The sequence below is a fragment of the Adiantum capillus-veneris genome, chromosome 17 (genome assembly GCF_014529385.1).
Source record: "Adiantum capillus-veneris isolate H3 chromosome 17, ASM1452938v2, whole genome shotgun sequence".
Lineage (NCBI taxonomy): Eukaryota > Viridiplantae > Streptophyta > Polypodiopsida > Polypodiales > Pteridaceae > Adiantum > Adiantum capillus-veneris.
The window spans coordinates 1,449,446-1,463,108 of NC_140947.1; positions in this window are offsets into that span (position 1 = coordinate 1,449,446).

Below are 13,663 nucleotides of genomic sequence, written 5' to 3' on the forward strand. Positions count from 1 at the left end.
TAACCAGCTATAACCACTTTGATCAAAACCATAATGCAGATAACCATAACCATAAACAAAATTAACAATAACCATAAGCATAACCAGAAAGAGAAACAATAACTGTCTATACAATGACAATGACAATAATCATAACCATAAGGGAAACAATAACTGTCTGAACACTAACTGTTTGTACAAAAAAGAGACACAGAAGCGTGTCTGTGTCTCATAAAGCATATATATGAAATCTGGTCCACTAATGACTAGGCGTCGCAACCTACACATAGGACAACTCACAAAATTAGTATTGATATTACTTCACATATACTGACTTAATTAAATCAACTTACACATATTAACGTCTCACCTCAAGCGATCAGCGAGACTGTAAGGCCTCCCAGGCTACAGGCTCTCCTGAAGCTTCAAGATCATTCAATACTTCATAGATACCTCTGCGATATCCATCTGACTCCTCCTCGCGTGTCGGAGCTCGATGCATCGCAAGATTCTGCGTTTATACAAAAATCAAAGTAATAAGAATACATGATTCATCGCGTTTTAAAAAACTCCATAGTTAAGATTGGATTAGAAACTCACAAACTCATAGAGAAAGGTGTCGAAGCCTCCGTTGCCAAGATGAGATGTCCCCCTAGTCATCTGTCGTACCTGCGCAGCCTCACGCTGCTGTCTGAACCGCGTGGCCGCTGTCCGCTCATCCTCCCTGATCTGCAACCACGTCTCGTGTGGGATGCCCGAAGGCTTCGGTCAGCCAGTCCTGAAAGCCTTCCGAGCTGCATCTCGTCGATGTTTCAAGGTGTCCCGTGCAACACCCTTGATCCACCGCACCGGAACAACGGAAGAACCCGGAGCAGGCTGGTACTCTCTCAGGATGGTCTCCACTATGTAAGTGACTTTTTCCTTTTCTTGCTGATCCCAAGACCTCAGAATGCTGGTCAAAAACTGCAGCTCCACGAGCTGGCGAATCCGCTGTCGCATCTTAGTCCCGACTCTATCCATGTCAACAGAACCATCTCCCCGTACAGTATAGATCTTGGAGGCACTAGGATCGTGTGCCCCGCAAGGTGTCCGAGGTGTGCCAAGAGGTGTGTCAAGAGGTGTGCCTGGGTAGGACGGGGGTCATGAGCGAGGAGGGGTCGAAGCATCTGTGGACCCTCCTCCACAACAACCACCACCTCCACCTGACGATCGCCAAGATCGGCGAGTGCGCCTGTGCTACGGAAATGAAGACGTACCCGCCTCTGCCCCACCCCTAGGTGTCCAAGCGGCCGTGATAGGAGAAGAAGGCGTCGTACCCATAGGTGTCGTGAACCCCGTAGGCGTCCCTCCCCTAGGCGTCTGACCCTCGGGTGTGAAGCCCAGAGGCGTAGTACCCGTGCCTTTGGCTACCCAGTACTAAGAAGCCTCTGCCATCTGAGCAGGCGTCATCCGTGTAACGAAGCCCGTTGAATGCATTTTCACTCATGGAAGCGGGATCTGGAATCTCGTCTGCCATACTAAAGTCCTGCACAAAGAAAGTAAAATACAGCGTCAGAACACAGTTGTTTAAATTAACTTTAAGCTTAATTTTAAATCAAAGTCTTCACACAAACACTTACAGGCCTAGGCCTCGACGAGTGAGGCATCCTCGATAAGATCTTGCACCGTATCATCGTCTATCTCTAATTGCAAACATAACTCTGCCCCAACTCGTTCTGGCAGATTGTCTTCATCCATTGCTTCTTCATCTACAAGTGTCAATTCTGGCTCGTCTGCGTCATCCCTCGTATATCTGTTGGCTTCCTCTGCCATACCTTTGTCCATCTCATCTAATGTCACAATCGTATGGACGTCGTCTATCTGACTTTCCTCCAGGAGATCTTGCCCTTCAAATACTTGTTTATTTCTTGGAGCAACCTGAACCACAAACCACCATTGTCGCTCTCGAGGGTCCGGTACAAAGACCACTTGCTCGCAATGTTCGGGGAGAGCAAATGTGTCGCTCGCATCTGTCCAAATCTTTGTAGAATCTATTTGCACAAGTTTGTTTCCATCTCTGTGTACCGTTGCATTGTGACCAGAAGTAATCACCTTGAACCACTTCACATCCAACAAAAACATCTCAAACCGCCTGAAGCTTACTTTCAGGATATCTGACACCAGACCACAGTAATCCAGGTTGCTAGTGCTCTCATCCGTGTCTCTAGCACTGGCCCTGCTCTTTTGCATGAAACTAACCATTACCCCACTATCAAACGTGTCTCTTCTGCTGTCAATTTGTTGTGTTCTGAAATGCTTTCCATGCGACCACAGTGCCATGTATGTATGATACTTCCAGTCACATCCAATAGCCAGCTCTTCCTCTTCTAGAGATATGGGTTCTCCGATCTGTCGAGCTGCTCTCACTGTCTTGTCTAACCATGCCATTGTAGGGAATTCAGGTAGAGGAGCGAGATAGTCTGGCAAGGGTAAGCCTCTAGTCGTTCGACTTTGCCTGAAATCCTGTCGCTCTAGATTGCGTCTCTCTTTCTCTTCTTCGTACCTTTCAAGCCATTTTTGCATCGGCGCTGAATTTAGTATACAGAACTTCATGATCTTTTCTCGCATGGCCAGGTTCATTTTCTTTGGCACCCCTTGCCCTTGCGGCTCCTCTCCCACCAATCTTGCATCTTCCTCATCACCGAGGCATTTCTGGGTCAGAAACGGATAGAAATTTGGTCATCAATACAAGAGACTCTTGCACCAGCCATCCTTCTGCCATGCTCCCCTCTGGACGCGCTTTTTGGCGAACAAAACCCTTAAGTGTTTTCATGAACCACTCTAGAAAGAACATTCAACGGCTGTGGACTGTACCTGCCACTGCAACCTCATCTACTACATGGACGAGCAAGTGCATTTGGATAGTTAGGCAGCTCGTGGGTAGATACTTCTCAATCATGCAAACTGCCTCAATGGAGTTAGCCCTTGCGACTGCAATAGATTCCTCCCGTATCTCCTTGGAAGAGATCCACTGCACTAGCTCTGAAATCTTGTATATGCAGGTCTGCAATTCCTCCGTTAAACACCCCTTGATCGCAATTGGAAGAATGAATTGCAAGAACTTATGCCAGTCGTGCGATTTCAACCCTGACAGTTGATCGTCACGGGTGAATGCTGTCTTGAGACATCACATATATCATGTTGGCGTCCTGAACTCTGAAATCACCCTTTTCACTTGTCGCTCTTCGTTTTTTAGCAATACCCATGGCGCTCTTGGAAGCTTTGTTTGACCAGCTGCATTGGTGAAAGGCCACAACTCTGGCATCTTTCCAACCGACTGCAAATCATCTCGTGAAGCTCGATTGTCTTTCATTCCCATGATTGTCTTCTAGAGGAGCTCTCCCACATTCTTGAATATATGCATTGGATCCAGCAAATGGTTAATTAGTAGATCACCCTAGTACGGCAACGTATGGAGAATGGACAAACTTTTCATTCCTGAAACAGGTTACCCCTCATGTTGCTCCCATCGGCGACGCCACTCTTGTACATGCATAGGACGACATTCGACGCGACCAAGCTAGCCTTCGCGCAAGTGATGGCCATCTGGAAGATAACGGTGGTGGCCTTGATAAATTGTCTTTCGAAGAGAGGTAGAATAGCGTACATCCAAAGACTGCCCGCAAATTGGACATGCATTGTATCCCGAAGTTGTTAGTCCTGCATATATCAAAGCATGAATCAGGCCAAGGGAAAGGGCTTGCGAATAGCGAGAATTTTGTAAATCAATAACCATTACCAGAAGCTTCTCCATATCCTGGCCAATCATGCATAGTCCACATAAGAAGTCCATGGATCCTTGCATGCTGTTGTCCTACTGGTTCAACCGCATCTGCTATGTCGATACCATGCCATAACTCCTGGAGCTCGTCAACTAGTGGAGCTAGATAAACATCCATGTTTTTTGCCTTGAACTTACCAGGTACAATCAAGCTTAAAATCAAATGACCCTTCTTGATAGCAAGCCACGGCGGGAGGTTGTAATTGATAAGGCACACAGGCCAAGTGCTCCATGACGAGCTTCTCAAGCCAAATGGATTGACTCCATCCATTGCCATGCCCAAACGCAAATTGCGTGGTTCACTCTTAAAATGTGGCCAGGTATCTTCAATGTGCCTCCAAGCCTTCGAATCAGCGGGCACCCTAAATGTTGCGTCAGTGGATCTATTCGTAGAATGCCACCGCATCAACTTTGCGATGGAACCACAAAGAAACATGTTTTTTATCCTAGGAATAATAGGGAAATGCCGCAACACTTTAGCTGGCATTGTCTCGCCAATTGCATCTTGTTTGTAGCGCATTGCTCCGCACTTAGGACACAACAGACAATCTGCGAATTCATTGCGAAAAAGAATGCAATCATTTGGACATGCATGAATCTTGTTGTAGTCCAAGCCAACTGAGGTCAGAAGTTGCTTTGCGTTTGGCCTGGAGGGGGGCATTTCATTGCCAGCCGGGAGAAGTTGCTCCCGTAATAACCTGTTTAAGCCACATTAAATTAAAAAGCTCTCCGAGCACATCACCGTTGCAATCGAAAAATCTCTTTTGTAAATTACGTACCTAAACAAAGCAGTGACACTTGCATCTGACCACCCGTACACTGTCTAAAGATTCAAAAAACGCCAGACAAGTACGAAGCACAGATATTTTGGCGCCTTCATAGATTGGTTGACGTGCCAACTTCCTCAACATGTCTTCAGGAGATAGGCGCACGGCTTCTGGTGCTGCTTTGTTCGCGTTCTCCTCGCTTGTCTGGAAGAAGGCATCCAACATCTCCTCCATGCCGTCGTCTTCTGTCTATAAGCCCTTTTCTGCTTCCATCCGTGGCTCTATATTGGTCGGACCTTCACGCATAATCTTTTTTCTCTCTCTCTCAAATGTAGGTGCTATGTCGCGGAAATCAATGCCCGTTCCGTAGGAGTCGTATCGCAGGCGTGCACGAGCATGCAATCTTTTCCTCCATGTTAGTTGATGACGTTGCCATCTACAATGATTATGAATGTTGTTTTAATATATATATACTCCTCACAATGTAAACTACCTCGCATTCTCTAGTCTTGCCCAATCTCCGTACACCTCGGTCCAGAGGTGTACGGAGATCAGGGCCACCGGGTCAAAATCTCATCTTTATTGGTCAAATCCTATATGGGTAGACAAATACGTGCACTCCCAGGTGTACATGGCAATGCATGTAGCAGGCAAAACCCCTTTGCCTCTTTTAGTTCCATAGTTTCTTCTCTGTCTACGTACCCTATCTCTCATTCTTTCTCTCTTGATCTCGCTCTCGCTATCTCTCTTTCTCTCTCTCTCTCGATCTCGCTCTCGCTATCTCTCTTTCTCTCTCTATTTCCCTATTTTCCTATCTCTCTCTATTTGTCTATTTTCCTATTTCTCTGCCATAACTCCTGGAGCTCCACTTCCCTATCTCTCTCTCTCTCTCTCTCTCTCTCTCTCTCTCTCTCTCTCTCTCTCTCTCTCTCTCTCTCTCTCTCTCTCTCTCTCTACTTCCCTATCTCTCTAATGATCGAACGAGCGACTAATCTAGGGAGATCTAGACTCCCATGACTGCGGAGGACTACACAACATCGACAGAGGCTGCATCAGAGGATCTAGCTAGGTCACTTTGGCTCGACATGCACAACGCTCGGTCAGAGTACTGACCATGGAGGAGATCTACCTATCCCAACTAGCTCGTTTAGCCGTTTAGTCCACACCCAGCAGTTTAGGATTCCATAATATTTTATTTTGTCATCTTCTTACTCTGACTTTGTATCAGATCCATCACATTGTAACTTTCTTATCTCATGTCTCATAGGTCACTTTGGCCTTTCGAAGACGTTAATATAACATTTCATTTCATTTCTCTCTTTAATTTTTTTTCTTTAATTTTAATTTCCTAAGCATACATTAATTCTCTCTCTCTCTCTCTCTCTCGCTCTCTCTCTCTCTCTCTCTCTCTCTCTCTCTCTCTCTCTCCTACACACACACACCGCTCTCTCTCTCTCTATTTCCTACACACACACACATACACACACCTCTCTCTCTCTCTTTTCTCTACACACACACACACACACACCGCTCTCTCTCTCTCTCTCTCTCTCCTACACACACACACACGATGTAGAGGTAGAGAGAGAGAGAGAGAGAGGGGTTGGGGAGGGTGGAGATGGACATAATACCTGCGTAGCAGGTTTCGGCCAAGACTCGAGCAGGCAAAAATGGCCCTTGCGCGCGGGTTTCGCTTTTTTCCCCCAAATTTTTTTGCGTCGTTATACGCGTGGCAAATAAAAGCCTTTCCACACGTATATCGACGCACACTGCGACGTGTATAGCGACGCGTATAGCGACGCCTGCTAATGTCGTCAATATACGCGTGGAAAAGCATGGCCGTCGATATATACACGTCGATATCTTCATTTAGTGTTGTAGTGCACACTACCAGTAGAATTCCAGGGAGTAGTGTCTAAAGCTATTCTTGACAGTGGAGCGGGAGTCGCTATTGCCACCAAAGAAATCTAGAAAAAATGGGGAAAACCGGCTTTGAAAGCTACCAGAATGAAATTGCAACCGGCAGATGGGTTCAAGGAAAAGCCTCTAGGACTTTTAGAAAAAGTAATTGTCACCTCTTTGTAGGATCGAGTATGAGCATACATTTGCAATAGTTGATTTCGACAAAAAGAACAATTAGGAGATCATCTTGGGAAGACTATTCATGAGACAATTAAAGATGGTCCAGGATTGGGGTTATGACTACATAAACCTCAGAGAGGGGGGAGACTACAACCAAAATATACCTAAAAGACCATAGTTACAAGGATGTGAACCAGACACCAGTGGAAGAGTTTGATTCAGCTACATTGGTAGGGTCTGAACTCCCAGCATGGTTAGGGTAGAAAAAAGAGCTATGGATGTGCGGAGCTTCACATTGTGGGAGCTTAAAAAGAGAGGAATACATCTTAGAAAGAGATATTGAGGACAAGGATTATATCCCGGAACCTTTTCCTGAAGACGCCTTAGAACCTCTGAAATGGGAACACATACTAGCAACATTGGATGTCTGTACCATTACAGATAGCCCAACGACAAAATTTTGCGATAAGGATGTCTATGATGTGCTATCCTATTACATGGTAAACCTTATACCAGCAGGAGATGAGAATGTAGACTCACCAGAACAAGAAGAGTTTTATAACTCCTTTGAGAATCTGGAATTAAGTAACAATGCAGATAACGAGTGTTCAGACAGTTCAGGCGAGCGGGGGAGACAACCACAGATATCAAGTTTTATGATTTTGCAAATCAACATCCTAGATGCCAAGAACGCTATAGAAAAAAAAGAGCAGAAAACAAAATTAGAGAGAACTTGATACCCAGGATAAAGATAAAACTCACTATCTAATGCTTGTCAAGGCAGAGGATTGTGTAAAAGACCAAATATCAGGAAGATTCTCAAGAGCTCGAAGGGAAAGGACACATGAGGAAATAAAACAAGCACGGAAGACTAAAATAGAAACAAAATCAAGAAAATCTCAACAATCAAAATAGGAAAAAACAAAAGATCCAGAGTGGACCAAAATGGAGCGTAAAAAGAAATACCAATAACTAAAATGGTCGTTTATACGAGAGGTATGGACTACTGAGGAAGAAAGTGACGGTAAGGAGAATTCAGAAAAAGGAAACATGAATGTACCATCCTACTATCGAAAATTCACTATCCAAGATAGAAAAATCATAATGACACCACCAGTAAGGGAAAGAATAAACCAAGAATCTTACGATGGGCCGGAATATGCAAAATGGATAGACCTCGCCGCACCAGCGAAGAGCCTCAGCCTGTCTATATAGCAACTGATTTAGAGCCTGAAGAAGAAGAAAGGCTAACACAACTTCTTAAGAAGTATAAAGATGTGTTTGCATGGTCCTACAAAGACCTCAAAGGAGTTGATCCCTTGATATTCCAACATACAATTCCTTTAAAATCAGATGCCAAACCAAGCAAACAGCGTCCTTACACATATAATGACACATTCGCAAAACGAATCAAAGAAGAGATTGACAAGCTGATGGATGCTGAATTCATCTATGAAATCCAGCATACAGATTGGGTGTCACCCATTGTGATTGTCCCCAAAAAGAACGGAAACTTGCGTGTGTGTGTGTGTGTGAACCTCAAAAAAGTGAACGCAACCATAATAAGGGATAATTATCCCTTGCCAATCACGGAACATGTGCTTGAGAGGGTAGCAGGAAAACGGGCTTATTCCTTTTTAGATGGGTTTTTGGGGTATAACCAATTGGAAATTGAAACAGAGGATCAACACAAAATAGCATTTGCCACAGAGTGGGGAATATATGCGTATAGAGTTATGCCCTTTGGCCTAACCAATACCCCAGCCACCTTCCAAAGGTTAATGACTCATGCATTCAAAGAATACCTAAGAATATTCTTAGAAATATATATGGATGATCTCTGTGTCCACTCTCTTATACGAGAACATATTCACCATTTACAAAAGGTATTTGAGAAGTGCAGAACATATCGAATCTGTCTCAACCCAGAAAAGTGCATTTTTATGGTAAGGCAAAGCCGCATCTTAGGACATATTGTCTCAAGAAATGGCATAACCACTGACCTAGACAAAATTAGAGTCATAGCAGACTTTCCCACGCCTACTAATGCCAAACAAGTACAATCTTTCATGGGACACTGCGGATATTATCGAAGATATGATATATGTATGCGGTCATTGCACAACCACTATATCGCTTATTAGTCAGTTTCGACTGGCCTGAGGAGTATGAAAATTCATTCCAAAAGCTTAAGGAAAACCTTGTATCATCACATGTACTTAAAGCACCAGATTGGGAAAAGATATTCCATGTTCACATTGATGCCTCTGCATACGCAATTGGGAGTATTCTGGCTCAACCTGGAGATAGAACAATGGATTTCCCAGTTTGTTATGCGAGCCGACAACTAAATAGTGCAGAAAAAAACTACACCACCACTGAAAGAGAGGGATTAAGAATGATTTATGCTGTAAAGAAATTTCGGCATTACTTGCTTGCAAACAAATTTGTGTTCTTCACAGATCATCAAGCTCTTTTGTATCTAGTAAATAAACCATACAATACTGGGAGAATTGTATGGTGGTTTATTATATTGCTAGAGTTTGGCTTCACAGTGGTAGTAAAAAAAGGTAAAACTCATCTGCGAGCGGATCATCTTTCAAGGCTACAAAACGGGGAATCTTCTAAAGGAGTAGATGATGACATACCTGATGCTTATCTTTTCAATATTGAAATGATACCCAAATGGTCTCAGGAAATAGTTAGCATTCTTTCTCTTGGAGATAGATTTGATAACAAGAAAGACAGATCCAAACAACAAACATTTTGAAAAAAAAAAATTAAGTTTATTTCAGGACAACTGTACCATCTAGGCTCGGACCAAATTCTACGATTATGTATAAATCCAGAGGAATTCGAGTGTTATCTTGAAGAAGCACACATCCAAGACTGTGCATTTCACTGTACACCAAAGATTGAAACACTTAGGATTTTATTGGCCAACTATGTATGCTGACACACATGCTGATGTTAACAATTGTACTATATGTAGTGCCAAACGACCGGTGGATCACGCGACATTGTTTCAGGTAACCATTGCACCTGCATGGAGTCAATATATCATTGAATTCTTAACAACAAGTACATTTCCTGAAAACATAACAAAAGTGCAAAAAAGGGCTATAGAGTTGGAGGCTCGAGACTTTACTTTAATTGGATATCAACTCTACAAGCGAGGAAAGGACAATCAACTTAGAATCTGTGCAAGTGAAAGTGAATACCTGCTGATTCTAGAACACGCACATGGAGGAATAAGTGGAGGCCATTTTTCAGGCAATAAGACGGCCAAAATTGTCTTAACCACAAGAATATGGTGGCCTACATTGCACATGGATGCTGAGGAGTTTGTAAAGCGTTGTGACGCATGTCAGCGCACTAAGGTGTCGATAAAGAGAGATGAGATGCCACTACGGCCAATGATGGGAGCACGGGCATTTTCAAAATGGGGAATTGATTTTGTGGGACCTACTTCACCCCCCTGTGTATCGCACCCATACCCAATATATCATTGTGGCTACGGACTATCTCACAAAATGGGTTGAAGCCAAAGCAACACAAAAAACAAACGCAAGAACCACTGCACAATTTTTGTATGAGAATGTCTTTGTATGATACGGATTACCAATAGAAATTGTCAGTGATCGAGGAACACATTTTCTTAATGAAGTCATTGAATACCTGCTAGAGGAATTCATGGTCATACATAAGAAATCTGCTCCATATCATCCACAGGCAAATGGACAAGTTGAGGCCACAAATAAAACCCTATGCACTGTTTTGACTAAAATTGTATCAGAATCAAGGACAGATTGGGATCAACAATTACACTCAACACTATGGGCATACAGGGTAGCTTACAAAACATCAATCGGAACCACACCATACAACATGGTGTTTGGTCTAAATGCTATATTGCCCATAGAGTTTTTAGTTCCAACTCTACGAGTAGCGAAACGCTTAGAATGGACAGGCCATGAGCTCTCTTCAAGAATAGATGATCTTGAAAAGCTAGATGAACTTCGACTAAGAGCTGTAGCTTCAATCTATGCTGAAAAGAAAAAACAAAAAGAGTTTTTTGACAAGCATGTGCGTACAAAAGAGTTCAAAACAGGTGATTATGTACGTGTTTATACTTTGAAGCAACATGCCAAAAAACTTAAAAAGCGAGGGATGGGACTCTTTGTGATTACTACTTATCACAAAGTGGAGCTGTCAAACTTGCTACATTGACAGGAGAAGAAATTCCAAATTGGATTAGTGGGTGTTGGGTAAAAAAATATCATTTACCACTAACACAGGATATGCTTCAACAAATCCATCAAGAAAAACAACGGAGAAACAAAGGGTTCGAGAAGAAGCACAAGCAGAAGCAAGAGAACGCATTGCAAAAAGAAGGCTTCTACGACAACAACAACAAAGTGGATCACCATTGCGAATAAATGCTATTCGATTAACGAATTTTGGTAAAGACACAGTGGAACCAATAATTGCAGTCAAAGTGGGTAGCAATCAAGTTAAATCGACGGCATTGCTTGATTTTGGAGCTCAAGCAAGTCTGATTTCTTGCAAATTATATAATCATCTCCAACTCGAAGATCAACTCCATCCTACTCAACAAGCGCTCGAAAGCAGTACCTCAAATTCATTAAGCACATTGGGTTGGACGATATTGTATATACAAGTACATCAGAATGTTTATCCCCACAAGTTTTATGTGGTTGAGGATGCGAGCACACTACACCCAATGTTGTTGGGACAAACATGGCAAAAAGAATATAATGTGCAAATAGATTGGATTTTGAATACAGTCAAAATTCAATAAGTATAAGAACACCAAGTGGTAGCCTTTTCTCAGACAACCCGAAAGAACCCAATAATGGTGCCACAATCACTTGATCAAGAGAAAAATAGATGGGTGCCACATAACCAGCAAAAGATACCTACGAAGGATACACAGGAAACAGCCAACTGTCTTCAATCAAAAAATGAGATACCACACGCGACAAAGAATAGATCAAAGTCAGAAAATAAGCAAACAACAAGTATGGGTATGAAATGATCTACGTGAACGAGCCTACAAACCACAGTGCACTAGCAAACAGCCTCCGAAAAACCAGGTTAATCAAACACCAAACAGAGTCATCAAACAGATATGGATACCGAAGAACATGCTCAATCACCAACTACATGAGAAACGCATTTGGATCCCCAAGGCGATGTTACAGGAACTCCCTTCAGTACAAGCAAAACTAGCAGCCAGACAAACGACATCGGCAAATCAATCTGTGTGGATGCCGATAAACAGAACAGCCACCAAGACCAAAAAAGAGTCCATAAACCTACAAACACATCCAAAACAAAGCTACAAATGGAAATCAAAAGATACAAAGATTATGGCCACATCAGCCACGACAATTCTCTCCACAAACACCACAACGGTCATACCTACAGTAGCGGAAAACCAGAGCACCTTCGCAAAGAAGACGATCAAACAAAGAGCGGCAGAATTACAAATTTTAATTGCAAATAAAATCTACCAACAAAAAACAAGAAACTTTGACGTCGAATGCCAATCAGTGTCTTGCTTATTCCCTCCTCTCGCACATCATTACTTTTACCATGCATTGGCCGTGTAGGCATCAGGTAGGGCCATGTTACAAGGCCATGCATTGGCACGTTGTTCTAACCCATGCACAACATATACCCCAAGGCAATACCTTGTCATCCGGGAGGACTCCGATTAGGAGGGGGGGAGGCATTCTCAATGCGGACCCGATGACAGTAAAAAGCGGCAAAAAGGGCATATTTTGACTATTTTTGAGGGGTTTACGTTTGATTGTGAAATTTTTTGGACTAACCAAAGTACATATGCCCTTATATAGCATTAATATACAGAGTTATGAGGTCAAACGCCAAATTGGGGTCGATAAGTGTATGTATATATATAAAAATAACCATTTTTTGGACAAAATATTGGTAAAACGGAGAAATCCGGCCATAAAAATTACATGTGAGTGTACATAATGTGTTCGGATGAAGTTTTTGATTTATCTTGACTTTTGGGATTTTTTTGGGTTGATTTTGCTATTTTTCTTTTAAATTTACTAATTATTGACAAAAAAAAACTTCAAAAATACAAAAAGCAGGTGAAATGCAATCGTAATGAAAAAAAAAATATGGGGATGATCAGTGACTAGAAAAAAACCCAGGGTGCAGTGGGGGTGCAATTATGAGAATGAAACGGGAAGCGTGTTGTGGCCAGATTTTGACCGAATCGTCAAAATTCTCAGAAACTGGGCAAATGGAGTCCAAATGGAGAACTTTTCGAGTCTAAACCGCGTTTCGCGAAAAGCTAGGAGCACATGTCAAATTTCATGAAAAATGGTTCTGGGACCCCCGTTATAAGATTTTTCCACTCCACTGAGAGCTCATTTCTACTATTCACTTGTGAGAGAGAGCTCTAGCCACCTAGAGCGCACAGGAATCCCAGCCACCGATATGCCGCGCACAGTCATCCGACGACTACCAGATATGAGAGGTAAACTCAGCACCTTATGCTCTTCGTGTATATGTGAAGTTTTGTCGCTACATGGGCTACATGGACAAAAGGTGACCAAAAGTAGGCCTAAGCTTCAGAAACGACATCGAAAACGCAAAGCGTCACTTGGCTCTCACAGTCAAGCGAGACGTCTGTTTGCCACCAAACTTTGCGAGCAGCTTACCAAGGCCTTCAACAACCAAATCCTATGGTGGTAGACCACTACAAATCATCAGGGGCATGCAAACGCAATCATGGGCGCGTCCAGAGTGACAAATCGCCAAACGAAGCTCAAGTGAAACCAAAACCAAAAAGAATCACATGGCAAGGTTCCCCAAGGGATAATAGAGCTATGCTGGTCATCATCAAGAAATTTCATCGTGAAAAAGCGCTCCAAGAGTCAGAAATCACCTCTGAGGCTCCGAAAGCCAAGAAGGGAGTTTCTAACTAACCATTTGATTTTTTAAATTGAAATAA